Genomic DNA, 15,435 nt, shown 5'->3' on the forward strand with positions numbered 1-15,435 from the left:
CTGCAGCGGAGTGTGCGCTGATATGAAACTTCCTGGCAGATTAAAACTGTGTGCCGGACCGAGACTCGAACTCGGGACCTTTGCCTTTCGCGGGCAAGTGCTCTACCAACTGAGCTACCCAAGCACGACTCACGCCCCGTCCTCACGGCTTTACTTCTTCCAGTACCTCACCAGTTTGGAAGGTAGGAGGCGAGGTACTGGCCGAAGTAAAGCTGTGAGGACGGGGCGTGAGTCGTGCTTGGGTAGCTCAGTTGGTAGAGCACTTGCCCGCGAAAGGCATAGGTCCCGAGTTCGAGTCTCGGTCCGGCACACAGTTTCAATCTGCCAGGAAGCTTCATATCAGCGCACACTCCGCTGCAGAGTGAAAATCTCATTCTGAAAACATACCCCAGGCTGTGGCTAAGCCATGTCTCTGCAATATCCTTTCTTTCAGGAGTGCTAGTTCTGCAAGGTTCTCATGAGAGCTTCTGTAAAGTTTGGAAGGTAGGAGGCGAGGTACTGGCAGAAGTAAAGCTGTGAGGACGAGGCGTGAGTCGTGCTTGGGTAGCTCAGTTGGTAGAGCACTTGCCTGCGAAAGGCAAAGGTCCCGAGTTCGAGTCTCGGTCCGGCACACAGTTTTGATCTGCCAGGAAGTTTCAACTGCGCTGCCATCTGTCAGACCTCTTCTCTCACCGAATGGAGTAAAGGTCTTCTTTTACCAAGCCAAGAAGCGCTCTGATCTTGGCTAGCGGACGAAATACACTTTTGATATTTCCTCTTTTTTTATTCTTCCTACTGTTGAAGCCTTTCCCCAAGTATATGTTACAAAAACCAGTGATCTACACGCATCTTCTAGTGACTGTGCCGCAGGTCCAAACTGGAAAGCACGACAGATCTGCTGTCTGTGTAGGAATTCTGCTGTTACACGTGTTTCAACTTTCCGCATCTGAAATGACGAAACGCCTTTTTGCCAACTTGTACAGGTCACCACGCGTTCACACTATGGACAGCAAATTGTTGCATGCAGATACGGGTACGCGTGTGCCGGTTTCTATTAAGAAACAGCTCCGTCGTCCTTTCTGTAGATCTGTATGTCTATAAATGGAAGCTTTCTATTCATTTCGAGCATCATCGTGAACTTGATGCAGCGAAGAAGGTAATTAAAATGATCCAGCAAACAGTGCAGAGCGTCTAATCCATGTGGCCATATCATCAAAGTATTGTCAACCTATGTTCACAAAAAGTTAAGTTTTAAAACCGATGTCCTCAGCGTCGTGTCTTCAAAATCTTCTAAAAATAAATTTGTGACTATACAGGATAATGGGCTTCCAAAAACCACTCCCTTAGTTTCTTCAAAATAATTGTCATAAATAAAAAATATGTTACCAGCACATGACGGCAAAGCTTCGTTAGTTTCACGTCCAGTTTTTCACTAACACAAAGGATGTGTAAAGAGGACCCCAGGTAAAAAGAGACACTACATAAAAGCTCACAAGTAAATGCATGGAACCGAAATACAAAGACTTCAACCGCTGGATAAATAATTATATAACTGGAAACATGACGTTCACAGTTTCCAAAGTGAGGCCTTTGAACAGATGTTAAATACATGCCCAAGCTGTAAGTGGGTATAACCAAGTTACCCACAACTTTGACTCATATTGTGTGCAGGTTGTTTTTCCTGCAACTAATGGCTATCTCCATTAGACTATGTGCCAATGACTTGGATTAAATCAGACTTTAAGTAGTGTTCCTAAGAGTGCCAAAGAGTTGGTGCTAATTTGTATGCCAGATTGAGAAATCAATGTTTTTACCTCCGTTTCTTCTATTATAGACCATTAGGCCTTGATAAGTTGTCTCTGTTCAGTTTCCATAAATGCCTATAGATAACAAACGCAGTGTGACACTTTTTGTGGCGTGTTATAGCCAATCCACGGCACGTTTGAATTCCCGCCCACCCCCCAATCCACTTCAATTTTTTACTGGCACTTGTCCGCCGCGAGTAGCAGCTGAGAAGACTCGGTTCGACACTGGGACCATGCAGGGTGCACCTTCTGGGGCGGTGCACTGTCAAGCCTGTTTTATGTACATTAGTGTGTTTGCCCTGTGGAGCACTCAGAGGGGGCGTGGTTCCATGTTGTCGGAGGACATGTGGCTATTGTAGCCATGGGGTGAAGCGGTCGCGGTACCAAGTGACAGTTGGGGAACGCCGCCGAAAGTGTGTGCACCCTGGACACACCTAACTGGAGGGAGCAGAGCAGCTGGACTCAGAACGGCCGACTGGGGGTGTGGACGTCTGTAACGGAGGGGATCGTTGAGCTGCAGCAGCAGAGGGTGTTCACCTCTGTACACCCAGAGGATACAACAGCTGGAAGCTGTAGAGGAATCGTCAAAGAGAGTTTGTGTTATGACGATTGGCAAGCAGGGCATAAGAGTGACTTGTGCCGTTGCGTGGTGATGGTAAAAGCATTTGTGCTTGCATCAATGCCTGTTCGAGAGTTGAATTATCGAAACACACAGAAGTCGTTGTGTGCCTGTTTTGGTTGAACAGTGTCTCATAAAACTGTACTCGAATGTAAAAGGCATGGCAAGGCCGTGTTGAGTTCCGATCGTACTGCAATTGTACTATATTTAATAAAGTGTGGTGGGGCCGTGGTGTGATCCATTTGTATCCTCGTGATTTGCTTCAGTGAGGCTGTTGCCAGTTTACGTACCTTTATAGTTGACTGTATATTAGTGACAGTCATCTTCCCATCTCTACACCTTGCGTGGCACAGCAGCGCAGCCCCTGTGAATCGTTGGTTGGGTTGAGGGTTGGGGTGGTTTGGGGGAGGAGACCAGACAGCGAGGTCTCATCGGATTAGGGAAGGATGGGGAAGGAAGTCGGCCGTGCCCTTGAAAGGAACCATCCCGGCATTTTCCTGGAGGGATTTAGGGAAATCACGGAAAACCAAAATCAGGATGGCCAGACGCGGGACTGAACCATCGTCCCCCCGAATGCGAGTCCAGTGTGTGAGCCACTGCATCACCTTGCTCGGTGGTGAATCTTGACAGATGAGAAATGTATCTTGGTTCTGATACCTACTGTAGTAGTGTAGAGTAGTAATGTGTAGTGCTGTGTAGTGTAGTGTTGTAAAGTAGTGTACTTCAGAATTATAAATTACAGCATTTGTGATAGAGCACTGAGCATAGTGTAGTATACCAACAGCGTGTGGATTCTGGATTCCAGGTGAACATATATCTTTGTGCGAGATGGGAAAATGGTGTATGTAGACATTTTCTTCTTAAATTTATTTTTTCTTCTACTTAGGTATTATATGTATATTTTCCCCATAAAACACCATAATGCTTAGTTTTACATTTCAAATAATGTGTTATGTTGATGGCAGTTCATGAATAACGTTTGGTCTGTGTTGTATCTAGGTAAAAGCCTAAAAGAGAATAGCAAGTCAATAATTGCCATAATTGTGGTATTAGTCCTTTCCAACCGCTCCGAAAGAACAAACACCTCATATACAGGGTGTACATAATGTCCGGGAACACTTTCAATTATTTATTGCACAAGAACCAACATTGTACAGATATCATACATTTTTTTTCCCTGTATACCGCTACAGCGTAGTTTGGTAATTTGCTGATAGCGCTAGTCGCAAGTATGGGGAGTTCATGTGGCGGGGGGGGGGGGCGGGCTTTCTGTGTGTTGGAGTTTACTGTTTCATGAAATGATCTCCCCGATGGCCAGATCTCATTCCGAGTGACTCTTTCTAGGGGGGGCACATTGAAGATCTGGTGTATGTACCGCCTCTACCAAGTGATGTAGCAGAGCTCCGGGAGAGAGTACGGGAAGCGACTGCCACAGTCGACGATGCCATGCTGGGACGGTGGTGGTGGTGATGGTGGTTAGTGTTTAACGTCCCGTCGACAACGAGGTCATTAGAGACGGAGCTCATGCTCGGGTTAGGGAAGGATTGGGAAGGAAATCGGCCGTGCCCTTTCAAAGGAACCATCCCGGCATTTGCCTGAAGCGATTTAGGGAAATCACGGAAAACCTAAATCAGGATGGCTGGAGACGGGATTGAACCGTCGTCCTCCCGAATGCGAGTGCTGGGACGGGTATTGCAATAATTCGATTAGCGTATTGACATCTGCCGGGTCACTCATGGTTCGCAAATCGAATGTTTGTAAAAAAAAAAAAAACTTTCAGAGTTTCTCTTCAAAACGCAATATAGAGGGTGAGTCACCTAACGTTACCGCTGGATATATTTCGTAAACCACATCAAATACTGACGAACCGATTCCACAGTCCGAACGTGAGGAGAGGGGCTAGTGTAATTGTTAATACAAACCATACAAAAATGCACGGAAGTTTTTTTTTTAACACAAACCTACGTTTTTTAAATGGAACCACGTTAGTTTTGTTAGCACATCTGAACATATAAACAAATACGTAATCAGTGCCGTTCTTTGCATTGTAAAATGTTAATTACATCCGGAGATATTGTAACCTAAAGTTGACGCTTGAAACCTCCGACGTTCAGTTGCGCGTTGTAACAAACACGGGCCACGGTCGGCGAGCAGCATCTACAGGGACATGTTTACGATGACGACTGTGTTTACGAGTGTGGCTGTAGGGCACTGTTGTAGTTTGGTCTGGCTGTCGCAGTGTCCGCATGTAGCGCTTGCTGCTATCGTTATTCTGCATTCGTCTCCGCACGCAGACCAACTGTAGTACACCGTGTTACCAGACGTCTGTGATAGTGTAGTGTTGTAGGAACTGTGACCATGGTGTATTCGAACTCTGAAAAGGCGGAGATGATACTCATCTATGGCGAGTGTCGACGAAATGCAGCTGAAGCCTGCAGGGTGTATGCAGAACGGTACCCGGACAGAGAGCATCCAACGTGCCGCACATTGCAAAAAATCTACCGCCAACTGTATGCAACAGGTATGGTCGTAGCACGCAAACGGGTCCGTAACAGGCCCGTCACAGGAGAAGCGGGTGCAGTTGGTGTGTTAGCTGCTGTTGCCATGAACCCACACATGAGTACACGGGACATTGCGAGAGCCGGTGGACTGAGTCAAAGTAGTGTCATGCGCATACTGCATCGTCACCGCTTTCACCAGTTTCATGTGTCGCTACATCAGCAATTACATGGTGATGACTTTAATCATCGAGTGCAATTCTGTCAATGGGCATTAACAGAGAATGCGTTGCAGTTCTACCTGTTTACCGATGAAGCGGGTTTCACAAACCACGGGGCAGTGAATCTACGGAACGTGCATTACTGGTCCGTGGACAATCCTCGCTGGCTCAGACAGGTAGAGCGACAGCGACCATGGACTGTAAATGTATGGTGCGGAATCATTGGCGACCACCCCATTGGTCCTCACTTCATTGCAGGGGCCCAAACAGTTGCAACATACATCGCGTCTCTACAGAATGAACTGCCAACTTTGCTCGAAAATGTCCCACTGGAAACGTGTCGACGTATGTGGTATCAGCATGATGGTGCACCTGCACATTCCGCAATTAACACTAGGCTGACCCTTGACAGGATGTTCGACGGGCGTTTCATAGGACGTGGAGGACGCATAAATTGGCCAGCCCGTTCTCCTGATCTTACACCTCTGGACTTCTTTCTGTGGGGTACGTTAAAGGAGAATGTGTACCGTGATGTGCCTACAAACCCAGAGGATATGAAACAACGTATTGTGGCAGCCTGCGGCGACATTACACCAGATGTACTGCCGCGTGTACGACATTCATTACGCCAGAGATTGCAGTTGTGTGCAGCAAATGATGGCCACCACATTGAACATCTATTGGCCTGACATGTCGGGACACACTCTATTCCACTCCGTATTTGAAAACGGAAACCACCTGTGTACGTGTACCTCACCCCACATGGCAATGTACATGTGCGTCAGTGAAAAAGACCAATAAAAAGGTGTTAGCATGTGGACGTAATGTGCTGTTCCAGTCTCTTCTGTACCTAAGGTCCATCACCGTTCCCTTTGGATCCCTACGTAATTCGGTGCTCTCCGATACACACGATCGAACAGCGGAGGAGTGGTACTCAAGCGTCAACTTTAGGTTACAATATCTCCAGATGTAATTAACATTTTACAATGCAACAAACGGCACTGATTACGTATTTGTTTATATGTTCAGATGTGCTAACAAAACTAACGGGGTTCTATTTTTAAAAAAAAACGTAGGTTTGTGATAAAAAACATACTTCCGTGCATTTTTTTATGGTTTGTATTAACCAATTACACTAGCCCCTCTCCTCACGTTCGGTCTGTGGAATCGATTCGTCAGTATTTGATGTGGTTTACGAAATATATCCTGCGGTAATGTTAGGTGACTCACCCTGTATATATGACATCTGTACGATGTTTAGTTCTTGTGCAATAAATAACAGAAAGTGTTCCCGGACTTTCTGTACATGCTGTACAATTAAGGCGAGGCTGGCCGATGATACCTTCAGCGAAACACCGCGAGTAATGAGGATTATGGGCAGACACATTACGTCAGTAGTGTATGGATAAGTCGAGAAGTCGAGTCTGACGGGAGGCGTGCTCGCGTAGTCGGCACAGTTTCGATGGCCACTGTGCCTGGACGGCTTAGCGATCAGAGCGCCTGGCCAGTCAGCAGAAGGCACGGGTTCGAATTCCAGTCTGGCACAAATTTTCAACTGTCCTCATTGATGTTAATCAATGCCCACTGACAGGTTCAAAAATGGAACTTCCTGGCAGATTAAAACTGTGTGCCCGACCGAGACTCGAACTCGGGACCTTTGCCTTTCGCGGGCAAGTGCTCTACCAACTGAGCTACCGAAGCACGACTCACGCCCTGTACTCACAGCTTTACTTCTGCCAGTATCTCGTCTCCTACCTTCCAAACTTTACAGAAGTTCTCCTGCGAACCTTGCAGAACTAGCACTCCTGAAAGAAAGGATATAGCGGAGACATGGCTTAGCCACAGCCTGGGGGCTGTTTCCAGAATGAGATTTTCACTCTGCAGCGGAGTGTGCGCTGATATGAAACCAGGTTCAAAAATGGTTCTGAGCACTATGCGACTTAACTTCGGAGGTCATCAGCCGTCTACAACTTAGGACTAATTAAACTTAATTAACCTTAGGGCATCAAACGCATCCATGCCCGAGGCAGGATTCAAACCTGCGACCGTAGCAGTCGCTCGGTTCCCACTGACAGGTAAGTCTCATTAATTCCTTTCTAGCTTGAAATAAATGACAGTTTGTGTTTCAGTGTAGAATGCATTGTTTGGGTATGTTGGTGCATCTGGTGTTTAATTAAGGTGTTGGTTGTAGCTGGATGTTGTTGTAATATCTGATGACCCAGTGTTGTTGTTGCAGAATTATCAGTTTCCCCTCTGCAAAATTACTTTAAGTATCTTAGGGTAAGTTGCTCTTTGATATTCCATTGCAGTTTTAATTCTCTAATCCGGTGAGTGAGTAATTATATTTTATCAGTTTTATATTGTTATCTCGGAAGTTGATTAATTTGGTGTATTGAACACAAATGCTTGCTGTGTTTACTTATGCATGCACTGTGGCATTGTAAGTTCTGTGTTAACAAATCAATGTACTTGTTTCAGAGCCCACGCTTGTACAACAACCAGCCAAATTCCACACCCACTGAAACCCTGCGCCACAAATGTATAGTCTGTAATCTCGGTCATACAGTCATTCATTCGACTCATATGGATACCTGAGTGCCGTAGCCGTTGGACTGGAGAGGAAAGCAGTAGATCAGATACAGTTTTTACCAATAATTTATTTTTGCACTAGTAACGCGGCAGCTGGCTATGTGCAGAGCGTCATGTTTGTGGTGCATGCGGGCGGGAGCCAGCAGGTGCCGCAGGCGGCGGGGCAGAAGGCGGCCATGTAGTCTGCGGAGGTCGCGCACTCGCCCTGCTGTGCCCAGCGCTCGCATTCCTCGATCTCGTCGGCGCACGCCCGGTCCGCCGCCACGCCTGCAACACGACATGACTCGACAGTGTCTCTTACGAGCCGCAGCTGCAGATGTCACTCAGCAGTCTGTTCAATCAGCAAAATCATAAAAACTCCTAACAACTTATATTTTATAAGGACGGAAACTTATTAGCATAATTTCTGATATTCCTTATACGAGGTTCGTTCAATAAGTAATGTAAAACTTTTTTTTTCTCGGCCAGTTTGAGACTGAAAAAGTGCGGAATTTGTTATGCTACATGGTGGCATACTCCCGCTTCAGCCCCTATTTTTTCATGAAGTTCCAACAGGTAGCGGCGCGAAACGTATCCATCGCAATGACGTCTGCAACGCAGCTGCGTGTCAAGCAGAGAGCTATCACTGAGTTTCTTTCGGCGTAAAATCAGAGCATTGCAGATATTCATAGCCGTTCGCAGAACGTCTAGGGAGAGCTGGCGTTGAACAAAAGCACAGTGAGTCGTTAAGCGAGGCGTCTGTTATCATCGCAAACCTGTCAGATGTCCCGCGTGCCGACTAGCCACACAGAACTGTGATTCCTGCAATGTTGGAACGTGCGGACACTCTCAGTTGAAGTGATCGATGGATCACAATCAAACACGTCGCTGGTCAACTGGACGTGTCTGTTGGTAGACCTGACACAGTCGCCCACCAGTTGAGGTATTCAAAGGTGTGTACCATCTCGACTCCTCGCCATCTAACAGTAGACCATAAAGAGCAACGGAGGACCATCTGTGCGGAATTGCTCGCGCATTACGACGCAGATGGCGACAATTTTTTGTTGAACATCGTCACGATGATGAAACATGCGTTCATGACTTCGAACTGGAAACAAAACAGTAACGCATGGAGAAGCGCCAATTATCTCTCCTCCAAAGAAAAAATTCAAAGCCGCACCCTCAGTCGATAAAATAATGGCGATGGTCTTTTGGGACTCTGAAAGGGGCTATTCTGTTTGATGTCCTCCATCATGGTGCAACGATAAACTCTGAAGTGTATTCCACTACCCTCAGGAAATCGAAGAAACGACTTTAGCATTTTCATCACATAAAAATACAAACAAACTTCTCTGCGACAATGCAAGGCCCCACACTAGTCTTCACACACAGACTAGTTCACAAAACTTCACCTGACTGCTTTTCCTCATCCACCCTACAACCCGGATCTCGCACCTTAACAACTTCTAGATGTACTCCGAAGGAGGCAGTACATGGATGATAGGGAGATTATTGATGCAGCAAGCCGTTGGCTCCGACGTCGACCAGCACAGTGGTAACACGCGGGCATACACGTCTTCCCAATAAGGCTGTAGCACTGAGCGGAGATTCTTGAAAAATAGTGTTTTGTGGACAGAAGCGCGGATATTGCAGAATAATTTGGTCCCTTAGATGATGATGATGATGATGATAATAATAATAATAATAATAATATGAATAATAATGAAGATGAAGAGGATGATGTTTGTGTTTATGTGGTTCATAGAAGGGATTACGTAACAAGAGGGCAGGAAGTAAGGGAAAGTAATGGAGTAAAAGTAAAAGAACTGAATGCTATGATGTAAAAGACGCAAAATTCACATGTACAAAGAGAGGAAACGGGTGAATGACCCAAGGAGGCTGCAGGAAATGACCTCCTGCAAGAAGAGGTTGGTGACGGAAAAGAGATTATTGAGCAGTCGTTAGTACCTACGAAGCTGTTCTGGCACAACATGAATCAGACATATTTCATCAGTGTTCTCACTAGAACTGTCCCTGTCGACCTGCCGCTAGGAATGATTATAATTTTCCTTCCCGCCTCTCTTCTTGTGTGGGTCGTACAACTTTTCCAAAAGAACGTTTTTTCGAAGATAAATTAAAATTTTCCAGTACTTTATCAATCACTGTGTGGACGTTGTAAATCTGCGTAGAGAACTACAATAGGACTGATGGCACCATTTGTTCTTGCAAATGTGTGGCGGGAAATCGAGTATCTTCTAGACAGAGTCCACACTACTCAGTGCTCTCAAATCAAAGTCTTTTACAACTCTGCGAGTTGTTCTTATTATCTGTGGAAACAACAATGTAATAAACAGGAGTTTCCAAGATAAACATATTTCTTTTGCTCGGCTCATTTCCGGTTACCCAGTATATGAACAGACGGAGGAGCCGCAGCAGCACTAGTCTCTTCTTTGCGGGGAATGCCATTGGAATCACCGTCCGGTCACCTAAATTTAGGATTTCCATGGTATCCCTAACTGCTTAAGGTGAATATCAAGACGCTTTCTTTAAAAGGATACGACTATTTTTTTTTCCTTTTCCGTTCATCCGTGGTTGTGCTGTGCGTCCACTGTTCTCATCATCAACTGGAAGACTACGCTTCAAGTTCCTGCTTCCCTTTTTTTTTCAAATTTGTTTGAGTATAACGTAACTCATTCTCTGCACAGTCCTGAAAGTCCACATGTTATCGCTCTACTTTCTTTGTCATTTGACAGATTACATATTAATATCGGTATCCTATTTGTTTTACTCCAGTGTCATGTTTCGTTCGTAATGTTTCACTTTTCACAGAAGAAATGTACACTAACCTGGGCGAAAGTCATCGGATACCTCCCAATACCGTGTCGGGCCTCTTTCTGCACGGCGTAGTGCAGCAACTCGGCGTGGTGCGGACTCAACAAGCCTCTGGACTTTCGCTGCAAAAATATTGAGTCTTGCCGCCTCTATAGCCATCCACAATTGTGAAATTGTTGCCGCTGCAGGATTTTTTTGCACGAAATAACCTCTCGATTATGTTCGATGGGATTCGTGCCAGGCGATGTGGGTCGCCAAATCATTCGCTCGAATGTCCAGAACACCTTTCAAACCAATCGCGAACAACTGCGGCCCGAAGACGTGACAACGTTGCTAGGGAACATGAAGTCCATGGATGGCTACAAATAAACATTCCCAGTCAACGATCGGTTCACTTGTACCAGAGGACCCGTTCCACTCCACGTACACACAGCCCACAACACTATGGCGCCATCACAAGCTTGCAAAGTGCTTTGTTCACAACTTGGCTCCATGGCTTCGTTTCGTGGGGTCTGCGTCACACTCGAACTCTACCACCAGCTCTTACCAACTGAAATTGGAAGTCATCTGACGAGGCTACTGTTTTCTAGTGTCCAAACGATGTGGTTCTAGCCCAGGAGAGGCGCTGCAGGCGATGTCAGACAGTTAATAAAGGCGCTCGTGTCAGTCGTCTGCTACCATACCCTGTTAACGCCAAATTTCACCACAATGTCCTAACGGATACGTTCGCCGTACGTCCCACCTTGATTTCAGCGGTTATTTTACTTGCTTGTCTGTTAGCACTGACAACTCTGTGCAAACGTCGCTGCCTTTGGTTTTAAGTAATGACCGTCAGCAATGCGTTGTCCGTTGTGAGAGTTAATGCCTGACATTTGGTATTCTTGGCACACACTTGACACTGTGGATCCCGGAATACTGAATTCCCTAACGGTTTCCGAAATGGAATGTCCTATGCGTCTAGCTCGAACTACCATTTCGCGTTCAGAGTCTGTCAATTCCCGTAGTGCGGCCGTAACCACGTCAGAAGCCTCTTCATTTGAGTAACCTGAGTACAATAGACGGCTCCGCCAGTGTGCTGCCGTTTTATACCTTGTGTACACGATACCTACGTCATATGGATATGTGCATATCGCTATCCCATGAGTTCTGCCATCTCAGTGTAGTTAGAAGTTATGCAGACATGCTTGTGATACCTAATATTTAACAAATTCCTTTGAAATTGGCGTCTGTAACCTGTGGCCAAACAACCAGAAAGACATCGCCACGCTGTGATGCAAGAAGAAGCTGCAGAGAGGCCGTACGGACATTGCGAGAGTCTCCGCTCTGCCGCTAAAGCGAGGTTAGTTACCACACATCAAGACCCCGTTGCTGCTGGCGTGGCTGGAACAGTGTTTACACAGGGGTCAGGCCGTCACTGTAGTGGCCCTGATTGCGCCCTGACCATCCCTGGCATTGGACTGCTCCTGGGGTCTACGCGATCGAAAACAATGTCCTGTGAGAACAAAATGTGGTCGAGCGATCATGAATACCAACCGTTCGGCCTACGCAGTATCTGTCATAGTCCGCAGCCAGCTTCGAGAGGTACTTCACGACATTCGTGGAGCCGATCTGGGTCATCCAGCCTCATGCCATTAGACGGCGACTCCGCTAGTTGTGAAATTAGGGGGCGCGCCAATGCCTGATGCTGCCAGGAGCCGAATGGTTGCCTTCCAGGTGGGAGCTATCTGGTGGCTGACTTAACCAGCTTCACGGCACCAACCCGGAGCTCCAGGATTCGTACACGCACCCTTACTACTTAGCCACAACCTCTACCCGCGTACAATCACTTTGCTAACACAAACTTCCATCCTGTGCTGTGGTCGTTCAGTCCGATTCTGTGCTTGAGTTCTCCCTGAGCTGACCGCATATTTGCAACAAACGGCTTGACCAGCTTGCAACAACCCTGTACTTCAATGGATCACGACTGTTCTGTTTAGCAAGTGAGCACACCCGCTACTCTCTGGGACCAGCCTGTGCTGCTGACGTCACGTCTGTGCTGCTCATAATGAATAAAAGTGCAGTTGAGTTCTCCTTGCTTCTACGACGTTATGGCGGCCGTACATCTGGTTCTACGTACCTGCTGCCCTACCAAACACCTCGCATCGTCATCGCGACCTGCAATGAATCCTATAAGCACTCATGCCATCCTCACCTTCTTGCACTGGAAATACCGTACACTTTATAACAAAGATTCATGGGTCCTATGGCAACCGAGCTTACGTACCATCCTGAATTGATCAAAAACTGCGATCCCTCATCTCCTGCCGGCAATGTTTGTTCTGATTTCGAAAGTAAAACACTCGGATCCATTATCTTCACATAAGTACACTATACCATGAAGTATTTACGAAATTTTATATTTTTTGCATACTACTATGCGAATGTTTAACATTATTAAAAGTAGTCATCCTATAGATCTAACGTAAAAAAATATAATCAGTAGAGTTTGGAACTACGAGAAATGTAATTTGGTTTCTTTTTTATATGATTTATAACAAACATCACGTGGACTTTGTTTTCCGAATTTAATTTCCCTAATATCAAATATCATTGCATTGCTCACTAGACAAAGAACCACTATTATATTTCAAAAAGACAGTTAACTTCTTCGTAAACAGTTTATGTCCAAGTCAAATTTTTATATAACAAAATGTAAACAAACATTGTGACGGGGTATATCTTGAAATGTATATTCTATTTTATCGCTATATAAAATAACAGTCACTATCATCTTTGAATGCACGGTTTCGCGGCCACACGTACTGATAAAATTCTTTCTACTTCCAGCCGCGTAAAGTGGTTTAAAATCCACAAGCTTCCGGGCAAGTACTCCTCGTTCATTGCCAAGTGGTGACTGCCTTTGGTTGTTGCTGTCATATTCAGATGCCCAATCTTGAGACGGCCGGGCGGGCCCCAAGCCATGTTCAGCTGCAGATCGCCGTCTTTAATGAGGGCTTTGTCACAAATTTTTATCTCTATCGCTTCTTTAATCACGCTATCCCTGAAACTACTAGTTCGTATAATGACTGATGTCTCTGGACTAGCAGTTTCAGGGACAGCGTATTTAAAGAAGCGATCGAGATAAAAAATTTGTGACAAAGCCATCAATAAAGATGGTGGCCTGCAGCTAAACACGGTCTGGGACCCGCCCGTCGGGAGACAGATGCAGGTGCGGCAGACAGGCATGACAAAATGGTAGATATCGAAATAGACGACAGAGGGATAGAGAAACAATTAAAATCGCTCAAAAGAGGAAAGGCCGCTGGACCTGATGAGATACCAGTTCGATTTTACACAGAGTACGGGAAGGAACTTGCCCCTCTTCTTGCAGCGGTGTACCGTAGGTCTCTAGAATTGCGTAGTGTTCCAAAGGATTGGAAAAGGGCACAGGTCATCCCCTTTTTCAAGAAGGGACGTCGAACAGATGTGCAGAACTATAGACCTATATCTCTAACGTCGATCAGTTGTAGAATTTTGGAACGTGTGAACCCAGTTCGCGCTATTCATTCACGAGACTCAGAGGGCCATAGACACGGGTTCCCAGGTAGGTGCCGTGTTTCTTGACTTCCGCAAGGAGTTTGATACAGTTCCCCACAGTCATTTAATGAACAAAGTAAGAGCATATGGACTATCAGACCAATTGTGTGATTGGATTGAAGAGTTCCTAGATAACAGAACGCAGCATGTCATTCTCAATGGGGAGAAGTCTTCCGAAGTAAGAGTGATTTCTGGTGTGCCGCAGGGGAGTGTCGTAGGACCGTTGCTATTCACAATATACATAAATGACCTTGTGGATGACATCGGAAGTTCACTGAGGCTTTTTGCGGATGATGCTGTGGTATATCGAGAGGTTGTAACAATGGAAAATTGTACTGAAATGCAGGAGGATCTGCAGCGAATGGGTGTATGGTGCAGGGAATGGCAATTGAATCTCAATGTAGACAAGTGTAATGTGCTGCGAATACATAGAAAGATAGTTCCCTTATCATTTAGCTACAAAATAGCAGATCAGCAACTGGAAGCAGTTAACACCATAAATTATCTGGGAGTACGCATTAGGAGTGATTTAAAATGGAATGATCATATAAAGTTAATCGTTGGTAAAGCAGATGCCAGACTGAGGTCCATTGGAAGAATCCTAAGGAATTGCAATCCGAAAACAAAGGAAGTAGGTTACAGTACGCTTGTTCGCCCACTGCTTGAATACTGTTCAGCAGTGTGGGATCCGCACCTGGTAGGGTTGATAGAAGAGATAAAGAAGATCGGACGGAGAGCAGCGTGCTTCGTTACAGGATCATTTAGTAATCGCGAAAGCGTTACGGAGATGATAGATAAACTCCAGTGGAAGACTGTGCAAGAGAGATGCTCAGTAGCTCGGAACGGGCTTTTGTTGAAGTTTCGAGAACATACCTTCACCGAAGAGTCAAGCAGTATATTGCTCCCTCCTAGGTATATCTCGCGAAGAGAGAGGATAAAATCAGAGAGATTAGAGCCCACACAGAAGCATACCGACAATCCTTCTTTCCACGAACAATATGAGACTGGAATAGAAGGGAGAACCGATAGAGGTACTCAAGGTACCCTCCGCCACACACCGACAGGTGGCTTGCGGAGTATGGATGTAGATGTAGATGTAGATGTAGAAAACATCGCCTTGTATGGCGCTGGAGCGAGCACCGGCCACGTCACAAAAGGCAGCGCGGCTATCTAAGGACGGTAGCCGCAACCAAAGACAGTCACCACTTGCTAATGGCCGAGCAGTACTGGGCCAGGAGCTCGTGGATTTTAAACCACTCTACGTGGCTGCAAGGCGGGAGAATTTTATTATTATTGTTTTTATTCTAACGTTTTTGTTACCATAAAAAGCTAAAGGT

At 45.9% G+C, this 15,435-nt stretch overlaps 1 protein-coding gene across 1 annotated transcript in view; it reads right to left on the minus strand.

The window, feature by feature from the left end:
* Nucleotides 1-7,759: 7,759 nt before the first annotated feature.
* LOC124546823 (zinc metalloproteinase nas-15-like) overlaps nucleotides 7,760-15,435 on the minus strand; it is a 127,523-nt gene continuing 119,847 nt past the window's right edge. Inside the window, exon 12 of the mRNA XM_047125065.1 lies at nucleotides 7,760-7,978. The gene's annotated coding sequence lies outside the window, so the exon portion shown is untranslated. The remainder of the gene's footprint in view (nucleotides 7,979-15,435) is intronic.

The sequence above is a fragment of the Schistocerca americana genome, chromosome 1 (genome assembly GCF_021461395.2).
Source record: "Schistocerca americana isolate TAMUIC-IGC-003095 chromosome 1, iqSchAmer2.1, whole genome shotgun sequence".
NCBI classification, from domain to species: domain Eukaryota; kingdom Metazoa; phylum Arthropoda; class Insecta; order Orthoptera; family Acrididae; genus Schistocerca; species Schistocerca americana.